Consider the following 8,277-nt stretch of genomic DNA (forward strand, 5'->3'; position numbering starts at 1 on the left):
ATTTTATTTATTATTTGGGTTACTTGCTTCCTCTCCTGTTTTTCTTTTGTCAGTTTGGCCAGTGGCTTGTCAATTTTTTTGATCCTTTTGAAGAACCAACTTTTGGTTTTGTTGATTCTTTCAATTGTTTTTGTATTCTCTATTTCATTTATTTCTGCTCTGATCTTTATTATTTCTTTTCTTCTGGTGGCTGTGGGCTTCTTTTGCTGTTCTCTTTCTATTTGTTTGAGTTGTAAAACTAACATTTTGATTTTATACCTTTCTTCTTTTTTGATGTGTACATCTATTTGTTATAAATTTACCCCTGAGCACTTCCTTTACTGTGTCCCAAAGGTTTTGGTATGATGTGTTTTCCTTCTCATTTGATTCTAGGAATTTTTTGATTCCATTGTTGATTTCTTCTATTACTTACTGTTTTTTGAGCAAGGTGTTATTCAATTTCCATATTTCTTATTTTTTTCCTTGCTATGCCTGTTATTATTTTCTACTTTTATGGCTTTGTGATCAGAGAAGATGTTTTATATTATGTCAGTATTTTGGATTTTGTTGAGTGTTGCTTTGTAGCCTAACATGTGGTCTGTTCTGGAGACTGTTCCAAGTGGGTTGGAAAAGAATGTGTACTTTGCAGCTGTTGGGTGGAGAGTTCTATATATTTCTTTGAGGTCATGTTGGTTGATTGAGGCCTTTAGATCTTCTGTATCTTTGTTGAGTTTCTTTGTAGATGTTCTGTTCTTCCCTGAGAGTGGTGTGTTGTAGTCTCCTACTATTATTGTGAAACTGTCAGTTTCTGTTTTCAGTGCCATTAGAGTATGTTTTTTTGTATCTTGGGGCCTTCTCATTGGGCGCATAGATATTTATTATGGTTATGCCCTCATGGTGGATTGTCCCTTTAATCATCACATAGTGTTTTTCCTTGTCTCTTATCATGATTTTTGTCTTAAAGTCTATTTTATCTGAGATTAGTATTGCCACTCTTGCCCTTTTTTGTTTGCTGTTTGCTTGATATGTTTTTTCCATCCTCTGATTTTTAATATATTTATGTCTTTTTTTCTAAGGTATGTCTCTTGTAGACAGTGTATTGATGGGTCATGTTTTTTTTAATCCATTCTTTCACTCTGTGTCTCTTTATGGGTGCATTTAAGCCATTTACATTCAGTATGATTATCAATAGATGTGAGTTTATTGCTGTCATTTTGTAGTGCTTTTGTTTGTTTGTTTGTTTCTCTTACTCTCCTGTGCTGAGCTCTTTTTGTTTGTGTATTTTGTTTCTTTCACTTTTGTAGATTTTGTGTTTACAAGACTTTATGTTTTTCTTCTTGATTTTGATGAGTAGGTTTGTTAACTTCCTTTGTGGTTATATTGAAATTTACCCCTATCTTCCTAAGTTTGAACCCGCCTTTTATTACTTGATACCTCCTTGACTTCCTCTGCTTTTGAAAGTTCTTTACCCACATCATTTATTCCCCCTTTTTACTGTTCTGATGTTGATGTCATTTACAAATTGACATCTCTGTTTCCCTGTTGTATGTCTTTTAATTTTGCTTTATCCTTGAGAGTTCATTATCTAAGCTGGTATCTGGCTGATGCTGTCCTGTGTCCTACATTCAGGTTTTTGTCTGATGTTGGTTCTTTAACTGAAGAACTCCCTTTAATAATTCTTGTATGTTTGGTTTTTACATGTTCCTTTGATTTCTGTTTATCTGGAAATGTCCTAATTTCACCATAATATATGAGTGAGAGTTTTGCAGAATATATTACTCTTGGTTGGCAATTTTTTTCAAGGTTTTGTATGTCATTGCCTTCTTGCCTGCATGGTTTCTGCAATGTTTCTTATAGTTTCCCCTTTGTATGTGACTTTTCTTTTTTCTCGAGATGCTCTCAGGATTCTTTCTTTGTCTTTGATGAGTGTGCTTATGATATGTCTTGATGACTTTGTTTTTGGATCTATCCATGATATTAGGGAAGTTTTCTGTCAGCAAATTGTCAATGATCCGCTCTGTGTTTTCCATTTTCTCCTCCTGTTCTGGAACACTGATCACATGCTAATTTTTGCTCTTGAGTGTATCCCACATAATTTCAAAGTTTTCTTCATTCTGTTCTCTGATTTTTCCTCAAATTGGTATCAAAGGATTTGTCTTCAATTTAGCTGATCCTGTCTTCTTTATTTCAAATTTGCTCCTAAAACCTTCTATTGTGTTGTCTATTTCTGAAATCTTGTTGTTTATCTTTTGGATTTCTTATTACTGTTTTTGTGTGGCTTCTAAATGTTTATTTTAACAGTTAGTTCTTGTATTATTTTCCTGAGTTTTTCCATTACTTTGTCTGTGTTTCCCCAGATTTTGTCTGTATTTTTCATGATTTTGTCTATTTTTTCTTATTTTTGTCTGTTTTTCTTTGTCTTTTTCCTAATCTCTTGGAGACCCCTGAATATTAGACTTTTGAATTCCCTGTCAGGTAGTTCCAATGACTTTTCTTCTACTGGAGGTCATCTGGTGTTTTATTTTGGTCTCTTACTGGAGCCATCTTGTCCTTTTTTTTTTTATAATGTTTTGATATTGTCTGCTGTCTCTGAGACTTCAGGAATTATTTTCTTCATTTATTGATTGTAGGTTTGTTTATTTCATCCTGATATTTTTGTTTTATTTAGTTATGTCTGGGAGGGTGGGCTGGGTGTGTTTTGTTTGCTTGCACGTCTGTGGGCACAATATTTCTCACCACCTTGTTCAGGTGGGCAAGGTCAGTCAGTCACCTACGGTGCAGCAGGGTATGTCCAGTGAGTGTGTGGGAATAGTGGTGATGTGTCATTAGCAGCACGAACTGGGGCTGGTAGGATGGGTCTGTGGGCAGCCCAGTGGGGCAGAACCAGGGGTTCTGGAGATCCATGTTGGTCCTGCTCAGGGGTGAGGTGCTTGGTGTTGTGGGGCTGGGGGGTAGAGTGAGGCAGGGTCTGGAGGTCCACACTGGTCCTCCAGAGGGGCTTGATGCTTGCTGGGTGGCACTGCGGGGGGTGCTGCAGGCCTGAGTCTAGGGGTCTGTGCCATATTGCTCAGGGGTGCAGTGTTCAGCAGGGCAGCACTAGGGGTCAGTGTGGGGTGGGGTCTGGGGGTCTGCTTCGGTGCTGCCTGGGGGCACAGCTTTCAGTGTGGTGGGGCCAGGAGAGCGATACAGTGCAGGGTCCAGGTGTCTGGAGATCCGTACTGGTGCCACTCAGGAGCACGGCACTCAGCAGGCCCAGGCCAGGGTGTGTCACAGAGTAAGGGCGGTGTGTACAGAGGTCCATCCAAGTGCTGCTTGGGAGCATGTCACTCAGCGCTTAGTGTAGAGAGGCTGGAGGGAAAGGAGAGGATGTGATGTGTGGAGCTATGTGCCAGAGAGAAAGAAAAGAAAGCAGAGAGAGAAACAGGAACAAAAAAATGAAGAAACGAAAGCAAAAATAAATAAATAGAATGGCATGGTAGGAGTCAGCAGGTGAGGGTGGGCAGACTCAGGGAGGCTGTGCACTGGTGGCTCTCTAGCTGAGCAGTATGGCATGGCCCTTTGAGCGGTGTGTCATGGCCCGTGGGGGTGGCTCATGGGCTAGACATGTTGGAGAAAAGAAAGGAAGGGAAAGAGAGAGAAGAAACAAAAAAACAAGAATAACAAAAAACAAAACACAAAAATATGGCACTGAGGGAACTGGCCATTAGGGGTGGAGTGGAACCAGGGTGGCATCCAGCTGGTGTCTCTTTGGCCGGGCAGCAGGGCACGGCCTGTCAGGAAGTGGGGGAGGCAGCACAGGGCCAGGTGCTCTGCCTCATATTGGGAGCTCTGTGAAGTTGCCTTCCCATACTCCTTGTCAGAGTTTGTTGGTGGCTGTGCTCTGAGATGGCAAATCCATACTGTGTTATCTGGCAGGTGCCTCCACCCTGTAGCTCTCCTCATTCTCTGTTCTCTGTCAGTTTGTTCTTCGATTTGGTTCCAGGACTGATGTATGTATCTGTATTACTTAGTTTTTTGGGTCTTTGCTGCAGGGGGACAGCATGGTTCTTCCGAGTATAGCACCATGTTGGCTCCACCTCTCAAGAGTTTTCCTTTTTATAAAAAAAATATATATTGAGAATGGATTTTTAAATTTATCAAATTCTTTTAGCATCAATTTTATTTAGGGTTTTAATTGTTATGCTCATAAATGTGATTGGCATGTAATTTTCTTTGCTTATACTCTCCCTGGTATCAGAGTTATGCTAGTCTTGTGAAATGAGCTGTAGCTCATTTTTGTCCTGTGTTCTGAAATAGTTTCTGTAACCTATGTGTTCTTTGAAGATTTGACAGAGTTTGCTCATAAAATTCGTTAAAAATGAAGAGATCTTTTCCATATTTTTCTGTGATTATTGATCTCTAAGAAAAGCTTAGTTTCAGCTTTCTTTCTTTTTCCCTACCAAAACGTTTAAACATAATTTTTTTGAGCCAAGTACTAGTTTCATCGCATAGATTTGTAGTTGTCATTTCATTCCTAGGTGATAATTTTTACATGGATTTCTTCTTTAACCGAAGAATTATTGCAGAAATTAAAGTTTCCAGTGTATAGATATATTTTTTAAAAATCTCCTTTTATTTTTAATTGTATTGCATTGTGTTAGTGAATGTGAACTACAGGTAATCCCCAATTTACAACTGTTTGAGTTACAACAAACCTCGCTTACAACCGCCTTTTTTTTTTTTGTACAGCTTATTGTTAGTAATATGTACTACATACAGCGTTGCAGCACATAATTTTTTGGTGTTATCATTCTCAGATGTTCACTCTCAGATGTTTATATGTCACTTTTTTTTTATTTTATTTTTTTCACCTTTAGGTGAAAGTTTACAATGCAAATTAGTTTCTCATTCAAAAATTTATACACAAATTGTTTTGTAACATTGGTTGCAATCCCCACAACGTGACACCACTCTCCTCTTTTCCACCTCAGGTTCCCCGTGTCCATTTGTCCAGTTTTTCTTTCCCTTCCTGCCTTCTTGTCTTACTTTTGGGCAGGCGTTGCCCACTTGGTATCATATATTTGATTGAAACAACACACGTTCCTCACGTGTGTTACTGTTTGTTTTACAAGCCTGTCTAATCTTTGTCTGAAAAGTGAGATTATCAGGAGTGGCTTCAGTTCCGAGTTAGCAGGGTGTCCGGGTCTGTGGTTTCAGGGGTTCCTCCAGTCTCTGTCAGACCAGTAAGTCTAGTCCTTTTTTGTGTGAATTTAAATTCTGTTCTACGTTTTTTTTCCTGTTTTGTCTGAGAGTCTCTATTGTGATCCCTGTCAGAGCAGCCAGTGGTGGTAGCCAGGTACTATCTAGTTCTTCTGAGCTCAGGCTGGTGGAGGCTGTGGTTCGTGTGGTCCTTTAGTCCTTTGGGCTAATATTTTCCTTGTGTCTTTGGTTTTTCTTCATTCTCCTTTGCTCTGAGCAAACTATTGCAGGGTGAAGATGTTCGTTCAGAGCCATATTCCCAATGACACGCATTATATTTCTCTGCACTTTCGGGCAGTCCTTGTAAAGCTGGTACAGCCTCTGAAGCAACTGCAGGCCTCCATTTGCTTCAATTTTATCACCATGTGTGGGTATCTCAGAATGTTTTACTATAGCTTCTAAACAGAACATTTCTACTGTAGCTGAAGGAACTTTTCCAAAACTTTCAGTGTAAGGAAGTCCATTTCCTCCAAAACACCATAAGCCACCCTTCTGAGCAGCCAGGCTCTGACTTCTCTCGCTCACAGCCAAACACGTAAAATACTGGATACATTCGTCCACCTCTGTTTGTGGCAAAGAAGCCAGCAAGTGCTTGAGCTCCTCTTCAACAGAGGAATCTTCTTTTAAGGATGGCAAAGGAGGTAGTGGGAGAAAAAAGCGAAGATCACTTTCTTTGCTTCTTGCCAAACCAATCAGAGTTCTCAGATCAGAGGCTTGAGCAATTATTCTATACTGGTAATCGTGCCAGTGGTGGGCCTGGGACATTTCCTGCACGGCCTGCAGCCGCGCTGCCTTATTGGCCGACATGCTCTTCCTCAGGAGCAGCCACATCGTGCACTCGTGGTCCTCCACGTCCACCATGCTAAAGGTGTCAGCAAATGGATTCCGTAATATCTTGGCTGATGTTACCAATACTTTTCTTACTACTTTATGAAGTTCTTTCCTTGCCTGGTAGGTGAGTCCATGATTTTCTCTATTATCTAAAGACACTGTATTCACGTATATGTATGACTTCATTTTTTCTTTTTCTACCACTTGAGTATCTAGTGTCAAAGACTTCTTCAGGGCCAGAACTTCATATGTAAAAAATAAAGAACCTCTGTTGATCTTGGAATTTGTGGATTTCTCAGGCCACGAGCAAAAGTCCAGTTCCTCGACCTGCTGATCTTGAGTTCACCAGCCCCTGCAGCTACGTGAATCAGGAGAAACCTTGCAGTCTTGTCTGCTGATCTTGGAATTCGCTGACCTTCATAGCCTGTGAGTGGGAGCCCTTCTCCAACCTGCCGACCTTGCGTTCACCAGCTTCTGTGGCTCCGTGAATTTGGAGAGACCTCTACCCGAATCCACGGACTTGGGACGTTTTAGCCTCTACAGCTGCGTGAGCTATTTCCTTGATATAAATCTCTCTCTCTATATATATGTTTTACTGGTTTTGGTTCTCTAGAGAACCCAGCCTAAGACATTTGGTAAAGCAGAGGGTCAGCGTAAAAGAGGAAGACCCTCAACGAGATGGATTGACACAGTGGCTGAACAATGGGCTCAAGCACAACAATGACTGTGAGGATGGCGCAGGACTGGGCAGTGTTTCGTTCTGTTGTACACAGGGTTGCTATGAGTCGGAACTGACTCAATGGCACGGATCTCTCTCCAGTACTTGCTGCTTTTCAGTGTGGGAGGAGAGGTTGCCATTCTTCTGCAACAGATCATACAGTAAGCAGCCAGGGACATTCTGGGTGGTTTCTCTCGAGCACACATCCCTTGGAGAAGTGATTTGGTGAAGGCAACACAAGATTTGGAGACCTAGTTTGTACCTTTTTGTTTGTTTGTTTTGCCGGGAGCTACGGCTTACTCTCTTTGCTCGGTCTCCTTATCCGTAAAATATATGTCACTTTTCCAACCCCTAAAGACAAATAAAGATTGGGTTTATAAAGCTACTGATAATGAAATGCAATAATAATGAAAACTAAAAAAAAAAAAAAAGGCAGAGCCAAGATGACGGACTAGTCAGAAGCACCAAGCCATCCCTCTGCAACAAAGACCCAAAAAACCAAGTAGAACAGATACAGACACCAATCCTGGAAGCCTGAACTTTAAAAGAAAGGATAAAATATTAGATTGGAAACCACTGAGAAGAAGAAAATGATCAAAAACAGTGAAAAAAGGACAGCATCACTCAGATACCAACCTAGGTAAAGAACTCTCGGTAAAACAAAACTAAAAGATTTATAACAGGGAAGAGACATGTCATTCTGTAAATGATGACAACATCAAAACAATAAAAGGGGGTGTTATGGATTGAATTATGTCCCCCCAAAATGTGTGTCAACTTGGCTAGGCCATGATTCCCAGTATTGGGTGGTTGTCCTTCTTTTTGTGATCTGGTGTAATTTTCCTATGTGTTGTTAACTCTAATCTCTGCCTGTGGTTAGTGATGCAAGATTAGGTTATGTTAAAGAAGATTAGAGTGGGATGAAACAACCTTACTTAGATCATAGCCCTGATCAGATGTAAGGGGAGTGTGATCGTTAAGGTGGTGTGTCACCTTTGCTGGGTTATGATTCTCAGTGGTTTGGCAGTTATGATGTAGTTTAGAAGTTGTATGATGATGTGCTCACTTCCATGATGAGCTTTGAAATAATGTGATCACCTCTGTGATGAGATCTGCTGTGAGTAGCCGATCAGTTGAAAGGGAGTTTCCTTGGGGGTGTGGCCTGCATTGAATATAAGTGTACTCCCTGGCAAGGCTTGTGGCCTTTTGCTTATTCTGTATCCTGCAGCCAGCTCCTGTTGGTCTGACTTCCTGTTCTTGGGACTTGAGCTAGCAGCTTACCTGCAGTCTTGCCTGCCGATCTTGGGTTACTTGCTGTCTGACATGCTAATCTTGGGTTTGCCAGCCTCTGCTGCTACGTGAATCAGGAGAAGCCTCCAGCCTGACCTGTGGATTTGGGACATTCCAGCCTCTACAACTGTGTGAGCCAGTTCCTTGATACAAATCTCTTTATATGGATATTTATATGCTTTACTGGTTTTGCTTCTCTAGAGAACCCAGCCTAAGACAGG

General features: G+C 40.9%; 1 pseudogene; it reads right to left on the minus strand.

Moving 5' to 3' along the window:
- Positions 1–2,894: 2,894 nt before the first annotated feature.
- On the minus strand, positions 2,895–6,945 carry LOC101342265 (protein SERAC1 pseudogene; annotated as a pseudogene).
- Between the last annotated feature and the right edge of the window lie 1,332 nt (positions 6,946–8,277).

The sequence above is a fragment of the Trichechus manatus genome, unplaced genomic scaffold (genome assembly GCF_000243295.1).
Source record: "Trichechus manatus latirostris isolate Lorelei unplaced genomic scaffold, TriManLat1.0 scaffold00084, whole genome shotgun sequence".
NCBI lineage: Eukaryota > Metazoa > Chordata > Mammalia > Sirenia > Trichechidae > Trichechus > Trichechus manatus.